Here is a 15,059-nt window from a genome sequence, read left to right on the forward strand (position 1 = left end):
GATGATGAACAGCAACCTGGAGACTAAGGATGGTAGAAGTTGCTGAAGCTGGGATAACAACTTTTTAAGTGAAAGAGCGCTTTTTCAACATTGTTGTATTTTTCAGTCTTTAAGAGTTGTTATTAGAATTTGTACGCGTTAGTTAATGAAATAGCAACTTTTACTTTGTTAGTCTACTAGCCGTTGTGAAACTGCTGCTTCCGTCTTCCCTATATAATGTCTCAGACTTTGGTGAGATACAGCCACAGGGCGATTTCTTGAATCATCAAGTTACAACTTCTTTTCATTTCTTCTTCTTCTACCAAGAATTCAATTAGTCCCGGAGCACGAATTCCAGGAAATCGATTTCTTGAATCATCAAGTTACAACTTCTTTTCTCTTCTTCTTCTTCTACCAAGAATTCAATTAGTCCTAGAGGAAGAATTCCAGGAAATCGATTTCTTGAATCATCAAGTTACAACTTCTTTTCTGTTCTTCTTCTTCTCGACACTTTTTCTTTTACCAAGAATTGTTGAATGCAAGAATTCAATTAGTCCCAGAGGACGAATTCAACTGGAAATCGAAAGATCAAGATTCAGGTACATATGTGGCTGGTGTTTTTTTGGGGTTTCTTGAAAATTTTCCGTGGTTTTGAATTTTTTTCTTCAAGTTTTGAGTGGAGATTCCACCATTCTTTGGCTTTTAATTCCTTATATTACTCGCGTCTTGCTTTTTAGGGAGGTCTTGAATATGAACCCACTTTCTTGTTTTTAGTTCTGTTATGCAGGGTTTGCAATTGCGAGTACATTGTGCCTCATGGTTTCTTAGTCTGATGAAACAACCGGTTCCCTTTTCTTGTTTAGTTTTTTTTTGCCCCCCATGTTTTCTTGTGGTGACGTTAAATCTTGGAAATATCCACAAACGAATGGGTGTTGTTTACAAGACTTTACGCCATTATCTCTAATTTTCCTTTGAAAGGATGTTCACTGTCGTTTCTGCTTTTCATTTCCCTGTTTTCATGGATGTGTTTTTCTATTACTTTCATCTTTGGTTAAAGAAAAGTCGGTCGTCAAATTGTTGTGAATTAGATATGGTTCTTTTTTCTCTTTTTGGTTGCAGTGAATTAAATATGATATTGCTGCTGCCTTGTGGTTCTATTAAAAAATGACGGAAATATTCTAGTGTTTTTTATTGTCAGGCTCCAGTGCATCTACAGCTTCTGGGAAAAATGAAGAAGATGGCACTTTCATTGTATCCCCAGGTTTCTAATTACCTTAGTTTATATTTTTCAATCATTCTTAAAGCTTATCATATGTATTTGATTTATAATGTGTGAATACAATTGAATTGTACATTTTGCACTTGTTCTTCCAGTCATGTATATGACGTTTTGCCAATTTCACTTATTCTTAATGCTAATCAATGGTTAGGCTAGCACTAAAACCATGTTCTATGGGCCGACTGCCATTGATTGTGGATGAAGTTGGCTCTTGGCAAATTTGTTAGATTGTATATAGCTCTCGAAATGATTTTATGGTTGACGAATTTCAGTCCTCCACCTGTGATTTTTCATGGTCAACGAGGTCTTGTTTTCTATGTACTTGATTATATAGACATGTCTTAGCCTTTTGTCTGAGTTATCCATTAATCCAGTGGACATAAATCGTGTTCAATTTTAGACTGATCCTACCTTAATAGGGAAATTGATTTGAGAATCATCTACCTCTTGTCCCTTTTGCTTGTCCTTTGGCTTTTAGTCATCAGACAGCTTTTGCCATCTAACTGAAGTGAAGTTTTTATTAGCAGGATTATTGAGAATGATTTTTTCAAGCAAGACTAGAGGACTATGGGAACAGTTGATATATTTCAGTATATATTCATCAAGTGGACACTTTGTTTTCTTATTGGAGTTATTGTGAGTCTCCTTGGGTTCCTCAACAACCTTGCCATTGAAAATATAGCTGGTGTGAAGTTTGTTATAACCTCCAATATGATGTTGGCTAGAAAGTAAGAAAAACTCTTGTTTTTTAAGTTCACATGCTTCTGAAATATGTTTATCTTGTTGAGCTTCAGTTAAACCTTTCTATGGTTATTGATTTCTTCATCATGCCTTTTCATATGCATATCTTTTAGCATTACTAATTGCTCCATTTTTGTATGTCTGTAGACTGAACTGAAAGGAAAAGGTCTTCTTCATATTTGGTTGAGATCTTTGATTCTGTTATTTAGCTCAGATCTAGACTGATGCCCCAACCTGGGGATTGCTACATTTTTCTTCCCTACTCCCTTGTCTCCTTGCCCAATTTTGTCGTGATGGTATATGTGTGTACTCATGTATATTTATCAGGTTTAAATGTGTGGACAGGTTTGTTGTTGCTTTCATTGTGTTTGCTTCTTCAAATCTTGGCTTGACATTTTTATCAAGTTTGGTCACTGGTTTGGTAGCACCAAAGGCTGCTGCTGGTTCAGGTATACCAGAGGTTAAGGCTCACCTGAATGGTGTAGACGCACCTGCAATATTTTCGTTTCGAACTCTGGCTGTCAAGGTATTTCAGAATTTTGTTGAATTGTTTTCTCTCAACATATATATATGTATAGGTATATAGATATATATTATATAAGGTATGTATATATGCATGTAGATCCTTTTGCCTACTCACATAGATTTATTTATGTTACTGGAAGCTTGCCAATTAACTATTTATCTGTATGACTGAGTGTGTATAAATTTGATGCCCTGGTGTTGACTGCATTTCTGAACCTTGATTAGACCTATATAATTGTGTCATCAATATGAAATGAATATTACTCATTATTGTTTGCAAAATTATACACATGAATGTCGTGGTCTCCTCAAAAAAATGCTCTAAAGGAATGCCTTCATCGAGGGGAGGTACGGTGAAACATTTTGCAGATTCTTTTGCTTGCTGCACTCAAGCTGGATACTTTTCTATTTTGTTGTCCTAGACCTTCAAAATGTGCCCCAATTCATGCATGCCAGTAGGTTAGGAGCAGCATGCCTGCTCTTAGTCTCCTGAGGTTCATCCTTAAAATATCTGATAACCCTCTTCAGTCAGTTTGCAGAAAAGGGTAGCAAAACACCCAACATTATGTGTTACAACTACTCGAAGGTAATGGGAAGTCATGTAGTGACAGCTTGACTTCAATCAACATATGCGTCACATTCTAAGCCATAAGTAAGTTTTTATTTCCTACTATTATGATTTTCATATCTCAGTTTCTTTACAATTCTGTTTTAATGCATACTATGTGATATGAAGGCAATATCTGTTCTTTTCTTTTTTTTCTTGTTCTTTTCCCTGCGAGTCATAACACATATTGCATGCAATTACAGAATGCTATCAACTTACATGAGAAATCATTTTTCGGTACTATGTGTAACATGCATTTATTCGACTGTATAAGTGAAGCATGTGAGTGAGTATAGGTGATCTACACTCATTATTAGAAGGCTGAGGGTTGGAGTCTAAATTTGGTTTGTCAATTTTGTGCGAACTAAAGTAATCTCATATTCTTAAGAATTGTGTGGGGAATCAAAAGGATTGAGTAGGAAATTTAAATAATAAACTGAAACACACATGGGCTACAAAAAGTATGTATTTTTACAATATTTTGAGCTTAATGGTGGCCGGTGTGGCTATATTTTTCTCTTTCTATTTTTCTAACTGAAAAGTAAGTCATGTTTTATGTTCATTCTTCTCTGTCAATTTTTTTTGCCATATTTGAATGTCAAGATAAAGGTGAAACCATTGCTTTTATACTTTGTAAACTTAAAAACCTAAAGCTCTGTCTGGTTTCTGTGAAAAGTTCAACGTTATCATCGTTGTAATTTGGAAGAGATAGGAATTGCAATTTTTGGGGCCATATTAGAATATGAGGATGCAAGTGTAGAGTTGAGTGTTAAATTGAAGAACGAACCTCCATTTGTTTTTGTAAATTTATCTTGGTTTATTCGTTGTGTTGGGTTTTGTTCATGGGCTTGCGTTGGAGTTTTTTGATGTCATTTATTTATCATTTTGTATAATTATACACAAACATCATGTTTATTCATGTTGTTGACATCTTCGACTTTGCACGTGTATCACATAAAATTTTGTTGGAAAATCTTTATTGTTCAATCATGTACTGTTTTATTTGTGAACTTTGATAATGGAATACTATATCAAAATATAGGATGGTTGTCTACATGCCATTTTTCCACCGAGATTTGGTAGTTGGTACGTCTTTGTCAATATATATAATTTGCAAAATTGTGAAACGATTTTAAAGAACATGGAGTTTTGGTAACTATAATAGTCTCATACATGAGAAATCATATGATTTGCATTTGAGGATTTAACTATAGTCTATATTTCACAAATTTGTTTTGTCTTATCAAATGCTTTTGTTTTCTAAAATAGTGAATTTACTACAAGCTTTTTTCTTGCATATGCATGAATTTTGTCCAATTGCTAGTATGAAAAAATGTTCTTCCACCATCAACTCTTTTGTTTTCAAATCAACTCTTTTGTTTTCAAATCAGCATGAGATTAGATTGCACAATTAATTTACTTTTTTTAAAAAAAAATCACTATATATCTGTATCTATAAATATATAAGTAATGAAGTATAAAATCTATGTAATAATTCTTTTTCTGTAAGTGCATGATATGGTCGCATACTTAGACCTCCAAGAAAAATCATATTTTATTTTTGTTGTAATGAAACTAAATATGAATAGCTTTTATAATCATAAAAAGTACTTCAAAATCATTCATTTGATTAAACGGATGAAATGTCGCATTTGTATTAAATATTTTATAAGTTTTTGAAGACGCTAATTAACAAGAGACATTATTAACTATATTAACATTTGTCAGTATAAATATACACCAAATTGAAAAATAGATTAATTAAATTGGCATGTAGACAACCGTTCAATATTTTAGTATATGATGCTTTATTATTGATGTTTACAAGTAAAATAAGTTGTGGTTTGCACAATGACGATTTTCTAGCAAACTTTGTTGTGGGGCACTTGCAAACTTCATCTGTCAATAACATGAATAAATATGGTGTTCCGTAAAATTTGTACAAAATTTTAAATTAATGACAACGAAAAATTTCTAAAAAAGCAAATCTTGGAACAAAACTTAACACAAGAATAATTGAGAATAAATTTGCAACATCAGTGGAGAATTGTTCTCCAATTTAGGCTTCAACTCTCCAACTTGCGTCCGCAGTATTCTCTAAGGCCTCAAAAGATTGTATTCCCACTCTTTCTAGATTATAATGGTGAGAACGTAGAGCTTTAATAATAGAAATCGGGGGACTTTTGGTTTTTAAAGTTTACAAAGGGAACATGCAATGGCATTAAACTTTACTTGATTTTCAGATATGAGAAAAAAATTGACATAGAGGAAACAAATAGGAACATGGACTTGTTATTCAGTAAGAAAAGTGAGAGAGAAATGTGTAGTTACATAGGTTATCATTTGGTTTTAAATGTTGTCAAGGTGCATCCTTTGTGCCAGCCAATGTATGTTTAGTTTAATATTTAAGTTTCTTACAGCAATCTTTTGAACACCCACACACCTCTTAGGAACATGAGGTTATTCAAGTAAGCACATATTGCAAACCAAATGAAGACTCTAAACACCTCAGCGCCTTCATGGACGAGTATGTAGAGAGATTGCATGTTTTTCTCATTCTTTTCTTTTTTATTTTTACAGGCTAACATCAGATCGAAAGATTGCAATTGGAAGTCAACATACTTGAGGGTAATGGTTTTCCGTATAACACCTAACGCTATTGAAGACGAACTCAAGTTCTCAACACAAGAGCTTTTCCTAATTGTACGCACCAGTATCCACCTGATGAGTTCAAGTGATTCTGAATACGAGGCTCTCGAGGACAAATGAGGAGTTTTGTCTACTGTCAATTAGAATAGTTTGTTAGTATTTTAGCTTTTTTGATATTAAAAGTTAGGCGCCTTAGAATTTTGAAGTCATAGTCAAAAAGATGTAAAAGGAATGTTTCTCCAAGAAAATGTAATCCCACGTTGCTGGTTGAGATGAAATTTTAATTTCCCATCCAATCTTTTTTGCCTGGTTTCCAAGAGGTCTTTAAATTCCATGAAATTGCAAAGGCACTAATTTCCTGTGTAAGTCAACCATTCCATGCGGAAGGCACACTAATTCCCTGCATCAATTTCAAATTTCCACATAAAATGCTATTGATCCAAAAACAGACAAGAAAATCAGGCCAGCCTGCTCCATTAAACTTGTCAAATTTTTTAAAGGACTCACACAAGAGAAACGTTCTTATCTATTTCCTCTTAATTTTCTCTATTCTTTCCACCTTTTTTTTGTCACTGCACCACACTGGCAACGTCCTCTCCTTTGAAACCACACATATACATAAACTCCTCATCTCCAAAAATATATGAAATACTGAGAATTACAAGTAATGAGTTTGTGTAACAAAGTCCACATGCTGTAGAATAAGTGAGAAATACCTAAAGAATTCTGTGCTTTCCCTCTTTTTAGAGCATATGAGCTTGATTCTGATCAGAACATATATTCTAACGTTTGTGATCTTCTTTTCGGTTTCTATACCAAAACAGAAGAAAGTATATATTTTAACCATCTTCCTCCAAACTTGGTACAGTAGATATACGTCACATCTTGGCCTCAAACAAATGGGTGTTAAAACTACTTTCTTGCATCGAAATTTGGATGAACAAATATACATGAGTCAACCTTGTGGTGTTGTTAATGACAAAAAATTCAGATTATGTGTGCTTACTGAAAAAATCACTTTATGGATTAAAACAATCTCCTAGACAATGGAATAAGAAATTCGATCATTTCATTCATTTTTCAAAATTCCAAAATAGCGCCTATGATCCTTGTCTATACTTTAAGTACGATAATCACGTTCCTCTATTTCTTGTACTTTATGTGGATGACATGTTGAGTGTCAGTCCTAGCATAAGCATGATTAAAAAATTGTCTTGACATACTCTTGTCCTTTTTGCACATATCTCTCAGGGCTCCGGAGTATTCAGGATGTGATGAAAGCCTTTTTTAAGATTCGTCATCTTGGAGTTGGTCTAAAGTGAAAATTGTAAATAAAAGTATGGCCCAAACCCAAATGGTCTAGGCCCATCTCACTAGATGGCTTCAACTACTAGGCCCACTCCACTTTGGGTGACCCACTCGGTTTACCCCACTGGGTTTGACCCGGTCCGACTACTTTAAATACTAAATCTTTCTCACTTTCTCTCATAACCTAAACCCTAATCCCTAACTGTTGTTCTCTCTCGCTCTCTCTCTCTCTCTCTCGCGCTCACTTTAAATACTAATTCTGTTCCTTGTCTATATTGTGATATTGTTTCAGATTTCTAATTTTAGATTTAGATCTATATTATTCTGATTCTTTATTCTTATAATTCATAGATCGGTAAACCCAGTGATATCTGTAATTTAGTTCAAGTGTCCATAATATTTTGCTGGAGCCTGGTATTCATCATATACCCAACAGTGGTATTAGAGCCTAGGTTAAGTCTCTGGCTCTATCGCACTCAAACGGTAAAATCGTTACTAATCCATAACTCTATATTAACTGTGATATCTATTTCTTAATCTGTTAATACTTCTTATTATCCTCTAATCAAGAACAATCCTTGCTATTTCCCTAGCTTGGTCGGGCTCCCTGAAGCCGATAGATATCTGGTTTGAGGGGTAGCTGAGGTTCCCTCAATTCTCTGTTATTAAATTCTTGACCTTTCTGTTATTATTCTGCACTCTATAATGTTATATTCTATAAATTTTTTCTGCTTATTACCTTGTGCTCTGTGATTATTTTTTTCTGTTAATATGGTTGTCTATAATTTACAACCTCTTGATGGTAAGACTAATTGTTCAATATGGCAACAAAAAACGAAATGAATTTTAATACAGCAAAAGTTTTTTAAAGTTATGGATGAAAAATACGCTGATAACATTTATGATGATAAAAAAGTTTGAAAATGATGAATATGACTACTCCTCTATTATTTTTAATTTGTTTGATTCTGTAATTAGAAAAGTTGGAAAAGAAAAAACTGCTAAAGAACTTTGGAAAAAACTTGAAGAACTTTTAACAATATTATTTGGTTGTATTCTTATTTTTTCAACCTTATCATAATTTGAGTTATTTAAATTAATTTCTTCTCTGATTTGGGATGTGGATGCTCTGGATGGGGTTATTACCTCTACTGGTGATATATAATACATATTAGAATATCTTGAAGAGCTGCTTCTTAAATTTTTTGACTGGTTAACAAAATCTATTATGACATTTTCTTTCGGATTTTGTAGAATATTTGTATACATACTCTCAGTATTACTTCTAATGGGACCTCCTTTTCAATTATCCAATATTTTGGAAACTCCTAGTACTAATCCTTGAATTCTGTAAATTTGTTTCAAAGAATACTATTTGTTCAAGAGTTTTATTATCATGTGTCTTACAATTAGGATTAAGTATCTGGAAAAGTTTATAGTATATTCTATAACATATACATATTAATTCTGACCCAGGTGCATAATTATATCCATGGGTTTTCACATTCAATGTTAATACATCGAGTATATTCACATCAGACATTGATAATTGTAGATTTGGATAAATATTAAAAAATACCGGCCCATGAGCCAGACTAGATTGTATTATTCCTATTAGAGATGTCTTCCAGTCTAAATTCCTGGCATCTCTTAGGGCAGCTAAAAAGCTTTCTGGTAAACCTTCTAATGTTAGAGGCTTAAAGGCTATTTGAACAAGACTAATATGTAGAAATTTATATTCTTCTTGATAATACCTTATATCTATGGCATCCAAAAGTTTTATTACTTTTTCTTCATTATCAAGATCAATAGATTTTTCAGTAGTTTTTACCATGTAGCACCCCCTTCGCTACAAGGGCTATATCTACCCTAAACGTCATACTTATAGCAATCCCTGTGTTTATAAATATAAATGCACATAATAATTTAATCCATATGAATACGTAACCCCAACGTCATAACAACATAATCAACCCACAACATCATATACATACAAATCAAACACCACAGGTGATCCACCACAGTTAATCTCCATTCCTACGTTCTCTTTATACAAACAAAATAAGATTCGTACTCTAGCTGACAAAAAGGAGAAACAGCATACTGGCCCGACCTGACTGAGTATAGTGCGTAGACCTATTCTTCAACAGTCAGATACCTCAAAGTCTACTCCTGAAAGAAAATGTCAACAGAGGGATGAGCCTGCCACTCAGTAAGTAAATAATCAGCCCTATCTATATATGTACATCAAACACAGCCCAAACATGACAAGTAGGCAACATGCATGGATTACAGTCAATTTAACTCCAACATAATCAACTGTAGTACACCGCATAGCTATCTCACAATAAAATAATCAATTAAACTTCTTTTTTTCCTAGTTTGCTTACCAGAAGGTGATATCGTGTTTTTCCCGTCAACTCAGTCTCACCGTCAAATAAATTTAAGTGAATCCCCTTGACAGCCGGCTCATCAATCTCATTTCGCATCATAGCTCTTTTCAATTCGCATCATAGCTCTTTCAATTCGCATCATAGCTCTTTTATTTCGCATCATAGCTCTTTTCACATCACATCTTTTTTTTTCATATCGCATCAAAGCTCTTTTCATTTCATTTCTTTCTCATATCGCATCAAAGCTCTTTTCATTTCATTTCTTTCTCATATCGCATCAAAGCTCTTTTCAACACGTCAAGGGGTATTCACGCCACAATTATATTCAATTTCCACCACTCCCTCATTTCCACATATCACCATTCTTGTAAGCAACTAGTAACGTAAAACAATATATCATTACATTCTCATTTTCAGACACCCACAACATAACATACGACAAACATGATATTTCAACGTGTCTTCGCATTCCACGTACACAATATCGTCAATCAAATTAAATCATTCACCACTCATATATTTTCAGATAAACCAACATCAGCATGAACCACAAATTTATATAACAGTAATAGCCAAATAAAGAGAACATATATAGATAATACTAATTATTTACTTACCTCAACCTCACAACGTTTCTTTTTACTCAATCGCTAATTGTCGGTCCTTTCACCTCACCCCGTATCCTATAATGAGTTATATCACATACAATTAATATATCGAGAATATCGTGATTTCTGTTAAATATAATACTAAATTCGTATAATATAATTTCTTATAACTCTTTAATATTCCACTTCTATTGACGTACAAATCTTCATTTTTCCTCTTTATTAACACACCATTTATTAAATATAATTTTCAGAATATTTCTACGGATTTCTTATCACTTTCTCGCTATTATATAATTTAATTGAATAACAATATGTAGAATTGCGTATTTAGTTAACAATTCCGATGGAATTATATAAAGTAGCTATAGCAACACTCAAATCTAATAAATTTAACAATCTAATCGACCAACGATATCATTTTTATATCCAATTTAATATTTAATTCGACACTATTTTAAATAGCCAAACTCATAAAATACTCCGGTTAAATAGTGCATCACTTAGTATAAACAACATTTAGTAAATAAACTAATTAAATGATATAATTATATAAATTAATAAAATTTTAAAATGATAAAATCGTACCTCTGTTTCTTTCTTTCCTGCGCAAGAGCAAGCCTCACTTTTTATGTGTGTGTGTTATGCATGTGTGTATGTAATATGCTTGTGTGTGTATTTAAGGAAAAGAGAGGAGAGTGAGGCGGTGGGCTGGTGGGCCCACCCTCAATTTTCTTATCTTTCTCTCTCATATATATATATCACTTACTAATATATATATATAACTTACATATATATATTTACATTATATTACTTACTTATATATATACTATTTATATATATATATAATATTATTATTATTTTATCTAATTAATTAGACTTTTCTCAAAATACCATTTACGTCCTTCCTAATTTTCTTAATTAATAGAAATTATCCCAAAATATTATAACGAACTCCAATTTAATTCATTCAAGTGTTATTATGCTCCAATTATGACCCATAATTTAGTGGCTAATTAACTAAATTTTCACGAAAATTTACCAATTAATCCTACAATTATGTATTATAATATTTGGGGCGTCACATACCACCTGTTTAGTTTTCCAAAAATCAAATCTTATTGTAAATTAATCTAGGATTTACTTTAGAAATTGTCCATTTATTTAGTTGATCTAAATTTTTTGGGAGTTCATACTCCTCTTTCTTACCATTCTTTACTTGGCTACTATTATTATCAAATAAATACTATATATTAAGCAGAGAAATAAAGTACTGCTGAATTATTCAATACAATTTTAACAACATGGCTCTGATACCATATAACCATGACCGAAGATCATGGAGGATCGAAAAACTCAAAAGAAAATTTAAATCCGACTATAAGACGGTATAAACAACCGACCATGTAGGCGGAATGCATAAAAGTAAATAAAATAAATTCGACCATGTAGGCGGTAGAGAAAATCGACCATGCAGGCGGATTGTAGTAAAAGAATATTTTTTATTATGACAAATATAAAGAGAATCGAATAACATAAGAAAAGACTAAATTGGGAACCTTTTACATCAATTTAAACTAATAGGTATGAATTTTGATCAGAAGATACCACACTAAAGCCCATAAACAACGCCAAAGAACGACAAAATCGAGTAGTGATGGCAAGGCCGACCTTGTTCATACCCATAATTTAAATTGATGACTCAGAGTATCTTATCCTTATGTTCTTTCAATTTCTCCTTATCTTCATCAGTAATGAAAAATACTCTTTTTTTTTTGTAATATACATATCTATATAGCCATGCTATCTCCGTTATAGTTGAATAATTCAGCAGTAGTAATTTACCCTTGCATTAGGCTAAACATAACAGAAGCAAAAATGAAGGTAACAAATGCAGAAAGATAAATAAGAGAACTCACAGGTAGCTTGTATCCCTTCTTATGTCAAATCAAACTTTTATATAACTAAAGAAAGAGAAAGAAATTACAAGTGCCTCTACTTTAACACATGAAGACTGCTAAGGGCCTGCGAATAAAAGGGGGGAGGGGTTATATGATTAATATTATTATTATTATTATTATATTTATTGGATATTTGATACATGGAAACATTCATATATATATAGATATATATTGTAAATTTATATTTAATTTCATAGTTTAAAATAATATTTCTTATGTAATAAAACTTTTTTTCAGGGAATGTTTTTGTAAGTTTTGCATTGGGTATTCACTTAAATTCTTTGATGGGGGTTCACTTATTGGTATATACCACTTGAAGATACGCATTGGGTATTCCCTGAATATACCAAACACTCAATATTTTTTTAGGGGATCATGTTTGTGTAAGTTTTGCATTTAAATGGGGAGTGTAATTATAATTACAACCATACCCTCTGGGGGTGTAGCTATAATTTTGAGAAAAAAAAAAGAGTATTTGTGTATTTTGATATAATTTCAGGGAGTGTGGTGTTATTTATCCTCACATATTTATCATAATATTTTTATTTATTCACACTAATTTATTTTTAAAATATAGTGATTAATCACAGTTTAAAAAATAAATGAGCCAATAGAATAAGAAAGAAAAAGATCTTGATACCAACGCTTTTATGAGACTCACAGTGATTATTAGTATTTATAATTATCACTAATTTTGTATTTTATTCGATTTAGATTTTTAAATAATTCGAAATTATAGTATTAATGCTTAAAATATTACTTTTTTTTACACTTTTGATGTTTTTCATCATGTCTTGAATGGACCACCTCCATTTCTCCCTTATCAAACCTGTAAATGCATAAATAGTACCCTCTACACTCAAACACCATTTCTTGAACCACAGATGGGATTGGGACACCCAAACTCAAACTCCAGCTTGATGCTATAGTGCTTCATCCACTTCTCACTTGATCCACCACCATGCCTTAATATCCATACTTGCATTGCATTAGCCTCTGCATGAGTTACTAATCCAAGGTTCCCTCCTATCTCGATTAAACGATCCTTCACAGCCACCTGACAGGCAGTTGCTTGGCAACAAACTTTTCATCCTTCACATTCATGGTGATGAAATGATCACAACTGTGTTCCGTATGCATTCAGTGCAACGATCCATGGATAGATACTGGGCTCTTTCTTACGTTCGGTAGGAGTTCAGAAGAATTAGGTCCTTCCACTCTGGTCCACTTTCTGGCTGAAATGCTCAGAATCTCACAGCCAGTGCAGCCTGATTTTTTGCGGAACAAGTGTACCACTTTGTATGTGTTTGTCTTATTACAGAGTGTAACGCCATAGGATTCATCAGAAGAATCGGCAAAAAAGCCTAATGGAAACGCTGAATGCTTTCTGGTGACTGGGGTTTGAGTATCAAGTTCTTGTTTTTTCCCTAAGTGGCAAGAAGCGGGCTGTCACAGCTTGCACGAACACTGAAAAACAAGTGGATTACACTTGACTCGATAAAAAAATCATCTCCATGATCTAAGTCCAAGAAATGGAAGTAAGACTTAATCCTGTCCTCGCTAGATCCAGGTTCCAACAGGGTCAAAGTTTTACAAATTAGAACTGTTTCAGATTGCTGAGAGTGATGTCTGATGAAAGTAGAGTGTTGATCAAACTGCACCATTTCTTGCATACACACTGCAACCTGAAAAGGGATTCAGCGGGGAGTAAACCAAAAATCTTAAAGAGCAAATCATGTGGAAGTGTGACCTGATTTTGGACCTCTGTTTCAAGATCTTGTGATTCAGTTTCGTCTTGAGCACTGGGCAGCCGTCTGATAGATCTTTCTTAAAGAAATACATCAAGCAGGGGGTGCCTTTCGGCTCCGGTGAATCTAATTGTTGTTAACCTCTAGCAAAATTTAACCATTCTTCCTAGGGAGACTGGGCTGTGTATCATTCGACATTGGGCGTCCATAGTCTTTTTCAACTAAGACCACTAATAAATTTGCAACAAACCTGTGCATATGCCTATGACAATAACAACATTGCTTGGGGTTAGTGTTTGGGCTTAAAATGCTTTCGCTGTTGGATTAATCTATCTTAACTTACAATGCAAGTGGTTAAAATAAAGTCTCATTGAGGTCGACTGATCATTCGAGGAAAAGGGCATATGCCGACTTAGTAATTGACACCGGTTGAGATTCTTTTCTGCAATAGTTAATTAATATCGTATGTATGGAACTGGTGGATCATTTGTCAATATGAGTTCTAGGTAACTCTTATCAACCTTAAATATATTAAGAGTATGATCATAGACACCATTATGTTTAGGTGAAATAGGGAAATCTTGTAAAAAAAAAAAGTTACTATGTAATATTTTACTAGTGAAGGAGATTAAAGATTCCCTGCCTATAGCTGAATCCTACAGCCAAGAACAGTGGTGGATGATAGTGATGAACATGTGGAGTGCAGATGGTTAAAGAGTCAAATTGAAAAGAGATAGCTTTATTTAAGCTTATGTCACATCTATGTTACCGAAACCAAACAAACATCTGCAGGATGGAACCCATCCACGTTTTCTCCAACCTTCCAAGAAAACACCCCACATGCCAGATACTATGTCCCATGGCTCACTAATTTACCAGCAATGCAGATCATTCTAAGTAATGCCCTTCCCTTTCCACCCTAAGAAATCTAATCTGTCAAACATTATATGATGCTATGGTTTTAGTAAAATTTCTTTGTTATCCCAACTACCCTTCTACCTTAATTCGACTTTTATAACCCCACAAGTCATCATCGTCACTTGACCGTCTGTTGTTTGCATGTAAATGTGCATTATATGTGGTATATTCTCACATACTTGGTAGAATTACATGGTCCTTCGAACTTATTTCACATGACAGTAGTAATTAGTGATCCCTTGGACTTTATATTAAGCGTCTCGTTTTGAAGCATGAATCACTCACACTAAAAACCGTGCTGTCAGTGTGCCCTGATGCACAAGTAAGTTTGGTGCATCACCTT

At 33.4% G+C, this 15,059-nt stretch overlaps 1 long non-coding RNA gene across 5 annotated transcripts; it reads left to right on the forward strand.

The window, feature by feature from the left end:
- LOC105175856 lies at positions 253-6,066 on the forward strand. Of its 5 annotated transcripts, none has more exons than XR_002286309.1 (6): positions 253-578; positions 1,162-1,240; positions 1,783-1,986; positions 2,345-2,525; positions 3,053-3,176; positions 5,712-6,066. It is a non-coding gene; the product is annotated as an uncharacterized LOC105175856 (long non-coding RNA). The 5 variants fall into 5 exon arrangements; XR_002286308.1 differs by having other exon boundaries at positions 1,786-1,986; XR_002286307.1 differs by having other exon boundaries at positions 1,178-1,240.

This window comes from Sesamum indicum, linkage group LG2 (genome assembly GCF_000512975.1).
Source record: "Sesamum indicum cultivar Zhongzhi No. 13 linkage group LG2, S_indicum_v1.0, whole genome shotgun sequence".
NCBI lineage: Eukaryota > Viridiplantae > Streptophyta > Magnoliopsida > Lamiales > Pedaliaceae > Sesamum > Sesamum indicum.